Consider the following 15875-nt stretch of genomic DNA (forward strand, 5'->3'; position numbering starts at 1 on the left):
TGATGGCCCCTCGGGCCCTTGCCATAGCCACTCGCTTTTGGGTTTTACAGACATACTACCTGCACATAGCCTACCTCACGCATTTAAGGTTGCACAGGGCAGGCCTCCGACCCCATGCGGACTGTCCTCGATGCTCGAGCTTGAATGCTGACTTCTATCACATGGTGTGGTCCTGTCCGGTCATTGCGACCTATTGGAGAGCAGTGGCTGCTGAGATTTCCGAGGTTCTGCAGGAAGGGGTAGAGGCAGCCCCATTGCCGTTCTTGCTTGGGGTCATGGGGGGGGTGGGGTGGGGTCCAGACAGTCTGACCGAACTTTCCTGGTGGTGGTCTGTCTGGTGGCCAAAAGAGATATTGGGGCAGGCTGGAAAGCAAGGGCAGCACCGGCATTGGCCAAGTGGCAGCGGGGAGTGGACTGGTGCGCCCAATGCGAAAAACTGGTATATGAAGCAAGGGGGTGCCCGAACAAATACAGGAAGGTGCAGGGTAAGTGGGAGGCCACATGGTGTACTTAACTCACATATGGACTGGGGCTGACTGGTCGTGGGGGACCCCTGGCATACCAAGAACTGATGGTCCTTAAAACCTGTGGGTTCAAAAATGCATATCCGATGTAAAAAACTAGGTGCGAGAGATGACCTGTTTTCCTTTTCCTTTTTGCTTATTTTGACTTTGTTTTTGTTTTATGTTGTGTACCTAATTGTTTCTGCAAAATCAATAAAGGTTGTTATAAAAAAAAAAAAATGAATAAGCTTAAACCTGGTATTCCAGGATACCTTGGAAGTATGTGTCAATATTTTCTTCCATGCAGAGTTAGTGAGTACTGTGCCTAAATCTATTTCCCAGTGGAGGTTTAGTGCAGAGAGGTCCATCTTTGCGCTCTTTAACAAGGTCTGGTACAGCAGTGTAATCATCCTAGTCACCCCCGAGATAAGGAACAGGTAGCGTAGGCACTCATGTTCCATTGGTTCTGAAGAGGCCATCCTCCACCAGGCACAAATCCTGCCAGCCTGGGCTCTCTGCAGGAGAAAATGTCCCAAGGGATGTTTTACGCTTCCCTGAGCTCCAGAAAGGAACTCGGTGCGCCTCCTGTGAATACCCTTAATGGTGATACCTGCCTCAGGCCATGCCTCCACCACAGACCACCCTCCCAGGTGTTGCCAATAATGGGCTATTGGTAAGGTGTGGGGTGCTCTGGAGTGGGTGCTTTGCAGAGCGGTAGCCCATGTACATCGTGCAATGTGGATCAAAATATTCTTCCTTCAAACTGTTGAGGCTGGACTAGGTTTCATCAGGAAGTAAGTGAGATGAGTCTTGAAGGGGATCCTATGCTCTTGACTGCCCACCACCTCTCAGAGTGTCGATCTCCAGCAGGCGACCCAGTAGCTGGGCAGTCAAATAATACAGTTTCAAGTCTCAGGCAGCCATTGCCTCGTCATCCACCAGCAACTTTAGCTTCTGCAGGGCCACCCTGCGTCTGGAAGTCCCTCAGTCGAGGGTGACAAGCAAACTATACAGGTCACAGAAATACATCCTAGGGAGCTCAATCGGAAGGGCAGCAAAAACATAAAGGAGAAGTGGTAACAGGACCATTTTGGAGATTGCGATCCAACCATTAACTGCAAGGTACTCCAAAAGGATACTTAGCACTGCACATCTGACATGGCTTTGGTAAAGTTGCCCTCAAGGAGCAGCTTTGTAGTTCTGAATATGTACCCCAACCCTGGATACTGAATGGAGGTATGCTCACAGCGCATTTCCGGTATTGTGGTGTGCGGCCAAGTGTCCCCAGAGCCGGGTTAGAAGGGAAAGGCACATGATTTGCATGCATTTACCTCCAGACCAGATAACTGCCCAGAGCTTGACAGCACCACTACTGTGCCCTCCAAATCAGCTGTTTTGCCATGCATATATATATAGGAGCTTGTCATCTGCATATAGCGAGATTAACACATGATTCCTCGACACCCATAGGACATGATAATGCCTCCCCCTGCTGCACCGTCAACGTGTACTGTTCCAATGCCAGTGCAAATAGCAATGGGGTAAGGTGGCAGCCCTGCCGGCTACCCCGTTCAACAATGCACACCTCAGAGATCACAAGCCAGTCCAGATCCTTGCCAATGGTTGGGAGTGCAATAGTTTGGTACATTTGACAAATGGCACCCGAATCTTATCCCCAGGAAAACAGCATACAGAAAATCCCACCACATGGATCCTAGGGCCAAAGGTGCGAAGGTTTTTGCACATTGCAAACAGCTAATCTGGCTGTTTGCGATGTGCAAAATGCACTTTCCCATGTACAAACCCAGTTTTTTGATTCGGTAAGCTTTTTACAGAATCGCAAAACGGGATTGCGACTCGCAATTAGGAAGGGGTGTTCCCTTCCTAATTACGATTTGCAGTCCCATGTATGATTGTTTTGTGACAGCGAAGGCGGTTGCAAAACAATCGCAGTTAGCACCAGTGTCACACTGGTGCTAACCCATTTGCATGGGGACCCCTTTCCCTTTGTGAATGTCACTGAAACCATCCTGCGCCCACTGCCTGCTCTGAAGAAATGAAACAAAAATGTTTCAATTTTTGTTTTCAAAATGCATCTCGTTTTCCTTTAAGGAAAACGGGCTGCATTTGAAAAATAAAACTGCTTTATTTAACCCCTTCGCTGTCAGGCCTTTTCCCCCTCAGGTGGCAGGCCTTTTTTTGGCTATTTGGGGCAGGGTGCGCTTAGGCCCTCATAACTTTTTGTCCACATGAGCTACCCACATCAAATTTGCGTCCTTTTTTCCAACATCCTGGGGATTCTAGGGGTACCCAAACTTTGTGGGTTTCCCTGAAGGAGGCCAAGCAATTAGCCAAACTATAGTGAAAATTTTGTTTTTTTCAAACAAATGGGAAAAAAGGGCTGCACAAGAAGGCTTGTGTTTTTTTTCCTGAAAATGGCATCAACAAAAGGTTTGCGGTGCTAAAATCACCAGCTTCCCAGCTTTCAGGAACAGGCAGACTTGAATCAGAAAACCCAATTTTTCAACACAATTTTGGCATTTTACTGGGACATACCCCATTTTTATGATTTTTTGTGCTTTCAGCCTCCTTCCAGTCAGTGACAGAAATGGGTGTCAAACCAATGCTGAATCCCAGAAACCTAAACATTTCTGAGATGTAGACAAAATTCTAAATTCAGCTATGGGTAATGTGTGTAGATCCTACAAGAGTTTCCTACGGAAAACAACAAATTAAATAAAACAATATTGAAATTGAGGTGACAAAAACAGCCATTTTTCTCTACGTTTTATTCTGTAACTTTTTCCTGCGATGTCAGATTTTTTAAAGCAATATACCGTTACGTCTGCTGGACTCTTCTGGTTGCAGGGATACATATGGCTTGTAGGTTCATCAAGAACTCATGATACCCAGAGCCAATAAATGAGCTGCACCTTGCAGTGGGTTTTCATTCTATACCGGGTATACAGCAATTTGTTTGCTGAAATATAAAGAGAGAAAAATAGGTATCAAGAAAACCTTTGTATTTCCAAAATGGGCACAAGATAAGGTGTTGAGGAGCAGTGGTTATTTGCACATCTCTGAATTCCGGGGTGCCCATACTAGCATGTGAATTACAGGGCATTTCTCAAATAGACGTCTTTTTTACACACTGTCTTATGTTTGGAAGGAAAAAATGTAGAGACAGACAGGGGCCAATAACACTTGTTTTGCTATTCTATGTTCCCCCAAGTCTCCAGATAAAAATGGTACCTCACTTATGTGGGTAGGCCTAGCGCCTGCGACAGGAAATGCCCCAAAACACAACGTGGACACATCACATTTTCCCAAAACAAACAGAGTTGTTTTTTGCAAAGTGCCTACCTGTGGATTTTGGCCTCTAGCTCAGCCGGCACCTAGGGAAACCTACCAAACCTGTGCATTTCTGAAAATTAGAGACCTAGGGGAATACAAGATGGGGTGACTTATGGGGCTCTCACCAGGTTCTGTTACCCAGAATCCTTTGCAAATCTCTAAATTTGGCTAAAAACAACTTTTTCTCACATTTCAGTGACAGAAAGTTCTGGAATCTGAGAGGAGCCACAAATTTCCTTCCACACAGCGTTCCCCCAAGTCTCCCGATAAAAATTATACCTCACTTGTGTGGGTAGGCCTAGTGCCCGCGATGGGAAATACCCCAAAACACAACGTGGACACAACATTTTTCCAAAGAAAACAGAGGTGTTTTTTGCAAAGTGCCTACCTGTGGATTTTGGCCTCTAGCTCAGTGGGCAACTAGGGAACCCCTCAAACCTGTGCATTTTTTAAAATTAGAGACCTCAGGGAATCCAAGATGGAGTGACTTGTGGGCTCTCACCAGGTTCTGTTACCCAGAATCCTTTGCAAACCTCAACATTTGCCTAAAAAAACACTTTTTCCTCACATTTCGGTGACAGAAAGTTCTGGAATCTGACAGGAGCCACAAATTTCCTTCCATCCAGCGTTCCCCCAAGTCTCCCGATATAAATGATACCTCACTTTTGTGGGTAAGCTTAGATCCCGCGACAGGAAATGCCCCAAAACACAACCTGGACACATCACATTTTTTCACAAAAAACAGAAGTGCTTTTTGCAAAGTGCCTACCTGTGGATTTTGGCCTCTAGCTCAGCCAGCACCTAGGGAAACCTACCAAACCTGTGCATTTTTAAAAACTAGAGACCTCGGGGAATCCAAGATGGAGTGACTTGTGGGCTCTCACCAGGTTCGGTTACCCAGAATCCTTTGCAAACCTCAACATTTGCCAAAAAAAACACTTTTTCCTCACATTTCGGTGACAGAAAGTTCTGGAATCTGAGAGGAGCCACGAATTTCCTTCTACCCAGTGTTCCCCCAAGTCTCCCAATAAAAATGATACCTCACTTGTGTAGGTAGGCCTAGTGCCCGCGACAGGAAATGCCCCAAAACACTACGTGGACACATCACATTGTTCCACATAAAACTGAGGTGTTTTTTGCAAAGTGCCTACCTGTGGATTTTGGCCTCTAGCTCAGCAGGCACCTAGGGAAACCTACAAACCTGTGCATTTTTTAAAACTAGAGACCTAGGGGAATCCAAGATGGGGTAACTTGTGGGGCTCTCACCAGGTTCTGTTACCCAGAATCCTTTGCAAACCTCTAAATTTGGCAAAAAAAAAACTTTTTCCTCACATTTCGGTGACAGAAAGTTCTGGAATCTGAGAAGAGCCACAAATTTCCTTCCACCCAGCGCTCCCCCAAGTCTCCTGATAAAAATGATACCTCACTTGTGTGGGTGAGCCAGGTGCCTGCAACAGAAAAAGGCCAAAAACTTGTAGAGATTGAGGGGATAGCACGACGAGTTGATAAGCACATATTCTTCTTTTATACATCTTTAGGCTGACTCTGCTTTGGGGACCCACACCAGTGAGGTGTCGTTTTACTTGGGAGACTGAGGGGAACGCTGGGGAGTAGGAATTCTGTGCTGGAGCAGTGACCCTACAAAGAAAAGTCAGGAAAATATGCTTTTTTAAGCAAATTGTGAGGTTTGCAGAGGAGTCTGGGTAAGAAAATGTTGGGGGATTCACACAAGCCACACCTCCCTGGACTCCTTGGGGTGTCTAATTTCAAAATATGTCTGGGTTTGGTAGGTTTCCCTCGATAAAGGCCACACCCAGGACCAAAAACATAGGTGCCCCCCCAAACACAGGTAGTTTTGTAATATATCATTTTGATGTGTCCACGTACGTCTGTGATGTGCCAAACACAACATTTTTGAAAAGAAACGCACTTAGGTTATGTGAAAAAGACCCCTCACCCACCAACCAAGTTGGTGACATGCTTCATCATCGGGGTCCTACCTGAGACACCTAGCTTGTCACAAGTGTGCTGCAACGCCTGATTACAGCGGAGCAGGTTTTGTCATTTTTACCACACATACTGGTTGGATTTGGCACGAGGGTGAGTGATGGTTCAGTAGATCAAATTTTATTAACAAGAGATTTCACAAAAGTGAAATGCACTGTTAATAACTGAAAGGCCAAAAAACTGAACCAATGACTCACAGCTCGTGAGCTGTAAAGCCCCATCAAGGCACCAACCGTTTTACAGTCCATTCACACACCTTTCATACATGACATGCACAAGACCATTCACGCCGCCAGCCACGGGCCCAGCACATTACAACACTCGCATTGATAGACAGCGCCACACAAGGGCCCATCAATTACATACACCCAAATGCCTGATACAGCAGTCACACTAGCTGATGGGAGTGTGTGGAATGACGTTTGGCTGGCACCGCCAGCCGGGCACCACCCCACACACACCGCCAGCCAAGCGCTACCCCAAGCATACCACCAGCCAAGCACCACCCCACGCACACCGCCAGCCAAGCAGCACCCCACGCACACCGCCAGCCAAGCGCCACATCACACACACACCGCTCCATGATCGCGGGCCCCGCCCACAATCGTGGAGCAGGAATCCACTGAAAACAGGCACGGGAGAAAGGAAAAACTCTTTCCTTTCCCCCTGTGTCTGTTTCCCCCCCCCCCAAGACCCCCAAAAAGAGAGAGACTTACCTAAAGAAGTCCTCTTCTGCCGATGCGCTGGAAGCAAATGGCTTCCAGCGCGTCCTCTGCAGCTTCTGATGATGTTGGAGCGCTGTGAGCGTGCTGACGTCATCAGATTGCCGAGGGGGGGTCGGGGGTGGAAGGGAAGCGATTCCCCTTCCATCCCCAACTGGGGTGTGTGGGCCAGGTGCAGGACGAGCTGGTCTTGTCTAGGGCACACGGGAACTGTGTGCCTGGACGAGACCAGCTCGCCCCAAGCGCTGGTGGGGTTAAAAGCAGTCACAGACATGGTGGTCTGCTGTCTCCAGCAGGCCACCATCCCTGTGAGGGCCGCCATTCCCAAGGGGGTCGCAAATTGCGACCTACCTCATGAATAATCATGAGGTGGGCATTTTCGACCCCCTTGCAAATCGCTATTAGTGTCAATGACACTATACTATATTCGGATTTGCGACTCGCAAATTGCGAGTCGCTCTGACTCGCAATTTGCGACTCGCAAATCTGAACTTTGAAACATGTAGCCCCAAATGCTTTTCATATATCTATTGACAGGATAAGGGAGTCCGGGGAAGCAACACACGACTATCAAGGATATGGATCAACTGGCTTATGTTAAGTATCATGCTGCGGGTAGGAATGAAACCCATCTGATCAGGGTGTACGAGTTTAGTCGTTTGTGGTAGTATGCTGTTTGCAGTATCTTGCTCAGGATTTTGTAATCCACGTTGAGCATTGACAGTGGGTGGTAGTGGTCTACCAGCAGCAGGTACTTATCTTTCATTAGGAAGTGATACTATCAAGGTCTCTTGCAAGGTGGGCAGGAGCACACCTAGCTGTCTCATCCCCTGGAAAACTGTCACCAGCCGAGGGGGGATCACAGCTGAAAAAGGCAGAGTAAAACTCCATCTGTCCCGGGGACCTTGCTCCTGGCCATCTCCTTAATGACTCCCCAGAGCTCTTGCACTGTGATCTCTGCCCTTAAACATTCTGTCACAGCCGGGTCCAGCATCAGAGTGGAAGAATCTGCAATATAGCGCAACACCTCTGACTCATCAATCTCTGCATCTGCATCATATAACAAGCGATAACAGTGCAGGATCACTGCATGGATGTCCTCCTGTGTGAACATGAGTCGGTCACTAAAGTCCTCAATCTGAAGGATAGCATGGCCACCAGTCTCCTTACAGAGGAGCCAGTCCAGAATGCTCCCGACATGGCCTCTCCGCATGATCCCTCCCATTGTACGCCCTATAATTATACTGGCGCAGGAGTTCTACTGAGAAAAAAAATGTCATGCTCGACAAGAATCTGTTCTCTACCGGTCTGCATGTCACCTAGCTCTGTATCGAGCGCAGCGAGGACTGCCTCTTCCTGGCAAAATGCACCTTAGCTTGCACCTCATCTTATTACAGATGCAGAAGCAATGCACAACCACCTTAACCACCTTAAAGCCCTCCCATTCAATCCCCATCAAGGATGCCGAACCTTCCTTATCGACCCAAGTCCTCTCATGAGGCAGGGACTTGAAAGTCTAGTCCTCTAAAAGGATTAACCTCCAAGTTGGGATACAGGATCTGCAAAGGGACCACTGGAAGGTGCATAAGAGGGGACAATGATCAGAGTATGTCCGCATTAGGTACTCTGCATCAATCGATCTCTCTCAAACCTCAGCGCAACCAAGCACCTTATCTAACTGCACCTCCATGCATTCCATGGTGATATGACCATACCCTGGCCCCCAGGATTCTGTACTCTCCAACAATCTGCCAGAGCCTCCATCTGTTTAGTCACAGGTGTGATGCATAACAGAGGATGTCATATGCCCACGTTGACGTCACCTACGCAATTAAAATCTCCACCCACTATTTGGACATATGGTAGCATGGATGGGAGATGGCGCGTCAGACTATCCAAGAAAGGAGCTTGATTACTGTTGGGAGCATTATGACTGAGCAGAGCTACATCCTTGCCATTCAGCTGTCCCAACACCAAGACAATTCTACCCTTCGGATCAATAGCATACCTATGTAAGAGGAAGGGCCCCCAGAGCCTAATCTAAATGAGGGCCTCCTCACAAATGCAGAGGAAGCTGTGTAAAACAATTGCCCCCTCTACCTTCTGTGAAGTGCCCCACCCTCAGCGTCTGTCAGGTGAGTCTGCTGAAGAAATGCAACTTGTGCCCCTCTACATCTCAGGTACGCCAGCACATTATGGCATTTGGAGGGAGAGGACAGGCCCTGTAGATTCCAGATTATCACACAAAGTCGTTCAGCCATTCCAGTAAGTATTCTCGCAATCCAGAGGCATAGCACCCTGGTACCTGGCACCCCACCGGAGCTCCAGGTGCCAGTCATCACAGCATCCACACTTCCCAGAAACACACCACGCATATGCCCAACAAAATGTATAAACAACAACCCCAGAAACCTTCCCCACTCCCAGCCTACCCCCTGTACTGAGACATGTACACATCCTGTCCAAACAAGTGTAGAAAGACAAAGGCGGTCATTCTGACCCTGGCGGTCAAAGACCGCCAGGGCGGAGGACCGCGGGAGCACCGCCGACAGGCCGGCGGTGCTCCAATGGGGATTCCGACCGCGGCGGTAAAGCCGCGGTCGGACCGGCACCACTGGCGGGCTCCCGCCAGTGTACCGCCGCCCCATTGAATCCTCCAAGGCGGCGCAGCTTGCTGCGCCGCCGAGGGGATTCCGACCCCCCCTACCGCCATCCGGACCGCCGGGATCCGGATGGCGGTAGGGGGGGTCGCGGGGCCCCTGGGGGCCCCTGCAGTGCCCATGCCACTGGCATGGGCATTGCAGGGGCCCCCGTAAGAGGGCCCCTAAATGTATTTCACTGTCTGCTGCGCAGACAGTGAAATACGCGACGGGTGCAACTGCACCCGTCGCACAGCTTCCACTCCGCCGGCTCGATTCCGAGCCGGCTTCATCGTGGAAGCCTCTTTCCCGCTGGGCTGGCGGGCGGCCTGAAGGCGACCGCCCGCCAGCCCAGCGGGAAAGTCAGAATTACCGCCGCGGTCTTTCGACGGCGGAACGGTAACCTGACGGCGGGACTTTGGCGGGCGGCCTCCGCCGCCCGCCAAGGTCAGAATGAGGGCCAAAGTGCCTATCAAAAAAAGGCCTAACGATAGCAGACAACCCAGTCCACAATTGGAGCACTCACGAAATATGTGAGACCAAGAGGTCCAGCTGCTAGATAGTATGTGATACAGTGAGCGTGAAGGCCGACTCTCCCAGTCATACCCAGGACCTCCCAACCAGTGCAGAAGAAAGGAGTTGTAGAAAGTCTGTAGACTTCAGAGGATAAACTATAGCCGCCAAACTACAGTGCAAAGTGGAGAGTAGTTGCCTCTCAGCAGGAGGTCAAATAATGTTGGCCTCAGTACCCAGGATGACCACCTAAAGAACTTCACCCAGTAGGGCATTGTGATACCCTCCAAACTCAAGGCAGAACTCCTATGTGATCAGGCATCTGGATGTGGAGTGTTCCTACCGGAGCGCAGGCATGCCACCACTTCCACAGCCCTCGTCTGCTCTGCAGCCACCTGCTGCTTAGTCAGTCAGTCTGCTCCCTGGTGGTGTGACCAGTCTGCAAGGAGCTGCCGGATCCAGGTGCACTGTCCCGGCATCATAGCCTTCCAGCCCATCCCAAGTGAGTTTTGTTGCCTGTCTGCATTCTCAAGCAATCAGGGAAGAGGAGACAGTATGGTAGGCCCAGCTCTATAAGTCGCCTCTTGACGGAAACAAATGAGGCGTGCTGCATCTGCACTTGGAGAGTAAAGCCAGAATATAGCAACACCTTTGCATTCTCCACCAAGAAGGGGCCATGTAGGTGGGCCTGTTGAAGAAGGAAGTCCATGTCCAGAAAATGCAGAAGACGGGCCACCACCGGGCAGGGAGGATGGGGCCCCAGACTTAGGAGGGGAAGCTGGTAAGTGTGTGCCCAGTCCAGGGCAAAGAATATAGATGGGCTTCAGGGGCCACCACCTCCTTGACCCAGGCTTCTAGGTAATCGAGTATGGCAGGCTCTCCCCTCCTGGTCATCAAGCCAGGTGGCTAGTCACCTTGTTTGTACCTCTAGTTGTATCAGGTGATGCTCTGTGGCTTGGGCCTTAAGCACAAGGATCTGGATCGCCATCTCCAGGGCCAACACCTTCCCAGCCACCTCCTTAGAATCCTTTTGGATAAGGCCAAGTTTGACTGCGATGGAGTTTATCTTACCCACCAGGTGCTTCCCTGTCACATTGATAGCAGCCAACAGTTTATCCAGCTTAGAGTCCGTGTTAGGGACATCCCTTCCTTCGGAGCCCTGCCGGATCCCCTCCTGGGTGGTGCTCGAGGGAGCATCATCCTCATTCCTCTGAGTGCGGACCATGGCCAACAGGTGAGGGGAAGTGAGAAGGTGTTTACCTTGCAATGGGGAACACAACCAGTAGCAGAGCCATCAGGGGGGTGCAATGCCCCTGCCCAGACTGCTCCTCCATGTGCATAACATTAAGACAGCCATCCCAAGTGAGAGAACTCCTTGGTAGAAGCAGCAACACCCCCAAAGAATGGTAGTGAAACTCAGTGAGGGGGAGGGAGGTCTAAATGCTCCTGCCTCCCACTCCAGCAAGGCTCATTGTCTTAGAATTCACGCATCCGGACATCCAAGGGTCCCTTGGGTCGGGAAACGGCCCACCTGTCTCCTCTACCTTGCTCCTCAACATGGAGTGTGTGGAGGGCTCCCCACAAAGCAAACCTGGGGCCAATACAGACAACATGTCAGCCACCTCAGGCTCCGCCAGGTCAAGAGGCTCCCAAGATGGTAGAGCCCCTAGTCTTGGTGCAGTAAAATTGTAAGGGGGCCAGGGCATCCGGTATTCATCGGGCCTCCGCGCAGCTCAAGCATTTAAGGCTGGGCAGTCGATAGCCCAGCGGGGACCCCATTGCACCCGCTGTGATGCAGACGGCTGCAGGAGGTGAATAAAAGTAGTCCTCCCTCACCCCTGATAGGTTTGCCAGCTGCACAATAAACTATAGTTATGGGGAGGAGCCAACAGTCCCAGGCAGGGCTCCCAGACGGCTCTTGTCAGACGATACAAGGGTGGGAGTGATGGGGGGCCCTCATCACGGCCACACCTCCCTAGTGGTGCGTGGCAGTCTAACTCTCCGCCAAAGCTGATGCAATCATTTGCTTGGCTAGGGCTGGCTACACAGTGCAATCCTGACTACAAAGCTGACATCTTAGGTGCGATCTGCGGGCACCTGGTGCATCCTTTCCCTGGGGCTCGCAGTGTGCTGCAAGTCTCTCTCTGCTCCCACCAGTGTCTCTGTGGCTTCAGTGTTGCAGGGTTCCTGGGCCAAAGCAAAGTATCACGCATGGTGGCTTGAGGAGGCCAGGGGTCTGTGGGTTAGTAAAGAGCCCGAGCTCAGAACTGCCTCCGGCATGGCAGCTGGCTCCGCCTCCCAGGCTATGAAATCTTTACGTGCAATGCAACTGCATCAGTGCAAAACATGTTCTTCTAGTAACCTTTTTAAGCCACATTTTGACTCTTTGGTTATCATGGACAACTTGGTACCTTCGCAACCATGGCTACTTACTTTGTATTATGTTGAAACCTCTTCTAGTACATCTACAGACTGCACTGAGTCAATGCAAGCCAGCCCAATTAATTTCATTTTATGCATGTAAGATAATGAGTGGGGTGGACACTGATTTATAGCATGCATTGTATATGGCCAATTTAAACAATAAGGAGCTCCAACCACTAGGGCTAACGGACAACTGTGCTCTCAATTGGGTTGAAGACTTCATGGTAGAAGCTGGTAATATTGTTACCACTTTGGATGCTACTTCCAAAACCATATTTTATCAATTAAACAAGATTTACATTCAAGTGGAGCTAATACAAAGTCAGATATGTAGTAGCTATTGATGCCAGGCTTGAAAGGTTAAATGACTTGATCGATTGATCCTGAGGTGAAATACACACATGCATCATGTGACTGGTCTTCTGTTTAAAAATAATTATTTGCTCCCTCCAAGTCCTCTTGAAATCAATGTTGATGATTTTAAAAAGTCTGATAAGACACTCCACAAGGGTCCCTAATCACTGGTATTAACAATTTATCACGGCAGATAAATCATGTGGTGAAAGTTCAGTGCCACTGCCAGATACGACTTTCATAAACATTGGTAGTTCAAGGTCGGGTGGTTGAAACCTCTCTGTCTTTCATAGTGAATCTGCGAGAAAAGGCAGATATGAAGAGCCCATTACTAGTCATAGAAATTATGTTTGTAATTATTATCAGCTGGCAGAGAGGGATAAAAATGAATCGCTTTGAGCAATAGAGGCACATAAAGTTTGCTTAGGTACTGAACCTGGCCCGAAACTAATGCTACAGGTAAAACTACAATTTACAAACCTAGATTGCAGGACTTGTGCTTAAGTCCTAATCACCTAGCTAATTAATTCAATGAACGGAAGCCTGGTACTAGAATATTAGTATGATATGTGTGATCCGTGTCCTATCAAACAAAGTCCTGAGAAAGATGCTAGTCTAGTATTGTAGAGTCTATGTCCAATGCAAAAGTAAATATTCTGATGCCTGCTCAATTAGGCATGGTGGAAGGGCATGACTCTCTAGATAGTACCCACAAGATATATTGCCTAGCATTTTATACTGAATAAAAGTGTCAGGGTTAGCAAGCTGTTTGAGGCAATAAATTGTTTTTTGTCAAGCCATGGACGTCTAAAGCATCTAGGATCTAAAGATGTTACTTGCATCCGATTTGAACCATTCACCAATGGTCATCTTCAAGAAAACAATGTAGTGGCCTGGATAAGTCATAATGCCATGGACTATGTTTTTGACAAAAGACATATTTTAAAAAGCTGGAGCAGTTTCATTGCCAAGCCCTTAACAGATTGCTACAAGTTTACTTAACTCTCTTTCACATAGAAAATCCTGTAACCCAATAAGCTCCATTATGGAGAATGCCTGGAGGTTACAGGGCAGATGATAAAAAAAACTTTTTCAAATTGCATGCTTAGGTTTGATTGCCAAATGTGCAAGGACAGGAATTGTATCAAAACAAAAGTGTCATGAGGGAAATTAGAGTTGGGCCACTTCAGCCCCAATACTACTAGTCAATAGATGGTCCCAGTATCCAAAAGATGAAGATCAACTACTATGCTAAAGCTAATATTTAATATGAGTTCTAATTATTTTTGTGAAATGTGGGAGATCTAAAGACAGCTCTAAAAGATATAGACATGCTTTCTTTTATAAACCGCCCTGGATATTATGTTACTACACAAGAGTAATAAATGGCCACTTCCTGGGGTTAGTGATAACTCTATGTCACTTGTAAAGGATGATAACAAATGCAGTCATAAAGAGGGCTAGTTGTTTATGTTGCTTCACTCTTGTGTTTAACGTTTGCTCTGTTGGAAGCACTTTAAAACATATCCAGAATTCTCCTTACATTTTTTTCCTTGATTCTGGATTTTTAAATTGTCACACGACTGCAAAATGCTCATTATTTACAATGGCTAAGTATGGATTTTAAGTTAATTTGCCCCTATCGCCAACATTCCATTGGTGCAATGGACTGTAGTGGAAAGTCCAAAGTTAGGCCTAAAGAATAGGTGTGCTCTAAGGAGGGAAGAACAAGCTTTCTCGATTTAAATGGATTGTCTTTGTTTACTGTGGTGGAAAAAAGCAGTGGTGTTGATTCTGGAAAGTATAGACAAATTGATAAATAACAGTCAGTTGAATAGTAATAATCTCTCTATTAACAAATGGTTGGATTCATCGTACCCTACCACAGGCTTAGTTGTCTTACTAGACCTTAATGGCAACTACTATGCTAAGGTCCAATCGACTAAGTTGGAATCATGTACTTTATGACAATTAATCCCTGGTACTGTTTCTTTAATAGTTCTTTATCTACATTAAGGGCCATATGTACGAACACAATTTTCCCATAGACACAGAATGGGTAAACCCTTTGATACATCTGGCTCTAAAATCTTTATCTGGAAATACACTGAGCCTTTAATTCAAATTTAAAAAAAGGTACTTTTCATTTGAGGAAGATAACTTGGCTTTCACAAACTAGAAGTGTGTTGGATACGCTATTAGAAAATATACTGTAAAACAAAATGTTCTGGTGTTTTATTATTTATTAGAATTAAACACTGATTTTTTAGCATTAAGAAATTTAACCTATTATGTATGTGATTGATCAGTATAGTGTGCAGAATGTGTGGATATAAGCTTGATTCTTTATTGCATATTGTTTGTATAAATCCTCCTCTTTTGGAAATGAACAGGAAGTGGCTGAGTCTAATGTTTAAAACACTTAAAAATTGTACAATCAATCAATTACTTGCATTATGAAATGTGACAAGCCACAATTGGTAGCCTGGTTTGTTAAATGTATGCAACATGAGAAATAAATGTTAAATTTATAACTGTAACAGATGACTGATTACTATTTCAACTTACATTTATAGGCATGCCTTTCCCTTGTGATTACATTTTTGTACAGTAGGCCAATGACTTGAAATTGTGGTAGATGCATTCTTATATATTTGTCTTTTTTACATTTAAAAATTTTGATTGTTTTATATTACCTTTGTAATGGTTCATAGAACTAAACAATAAACATTTCAATTAATGTGTACGTACAAGCGCATACGTATTCAAACATCTACACACTTGCAAATGAATGTACGAAAACCTATATGCGTGAACATGAATGCTTTTGTGCATGTACCTTTGAACTAGTGTTTGTATGTCACTGTGCATGAGCAAGTGCACCCATGCCAGTTTTGGCAATGAGCAGTGAACTTACATATACGTGTGTGCAAGTGTAAGTGCACAATTAACTGTATGCTTGTGTGTGTGTGCATGCAAATACACACATGTGTGAGACCTCAGTGGGTGGATCCCAAGATAATCAGGGGTGACTTGCTCCAATTGCAACAAATGGAGATGTTTCACACTGGTGACCTGGGCCACTGTCCTGTTGGGCCCAAACTCATTTTTTCTTTAGCACTCTTCTCCCAAGATAGCAAGGCAGAGCAAAGACTTACTCAAGGCGTTTGAAACTCAAAACACAGTAAAACAGCTAAAGCCCCTGATACATCAGTGTATAGTCACTGGCTTACTTTTATAAAAAGAAAAGTACTTTATTACAGATAGAACTAAATACTACACATAAAATGGAGAATTACAAAGAGCACCACACATCATTACCCAAAAAATAGTTTTAACTTGAAAATAAACAGTTTTCA

The 15875-nt window shown here is 46.8% G+C and overlaps 1 long non-coding RNA gene across 1 annotated transcript in view; it reads right to left on the minus strand.

Annotated features, from left to right (window-relative positions):
- Nucleotides 1-3275: 3275 nt before the first annotated feature.
- Nucleotides 3276-15875, minus strand: part of LOC138295947 (uncharacterized) — a 29010-nt gene continuing 16410 nt past the window's right edge. Inside the window, exon 2 of the long non-coding RNA XR_011203718.1 lies at nt 3276-3483. This is a non-coding gene — a long non-coding RNA (uncharacterized lncRNA). The remainder of the gene's footprint in view (nt 3484-15875) is intronic.

This window comes from Pleurodeles waltl, chromosome 5 (genome assembly GCF_031143425.1).
Source record: "Pleurodeles waltl isolate 20211129_DDA chromosome 5, aPleWal1.hap1.20221129, whole genome shotgun sequence".
NCBI lineage: Eukaryota > Metazoa > Chordata > Amphibia > Caudata > Salamandridae > Pleurodeles > Pleurodeles waltl.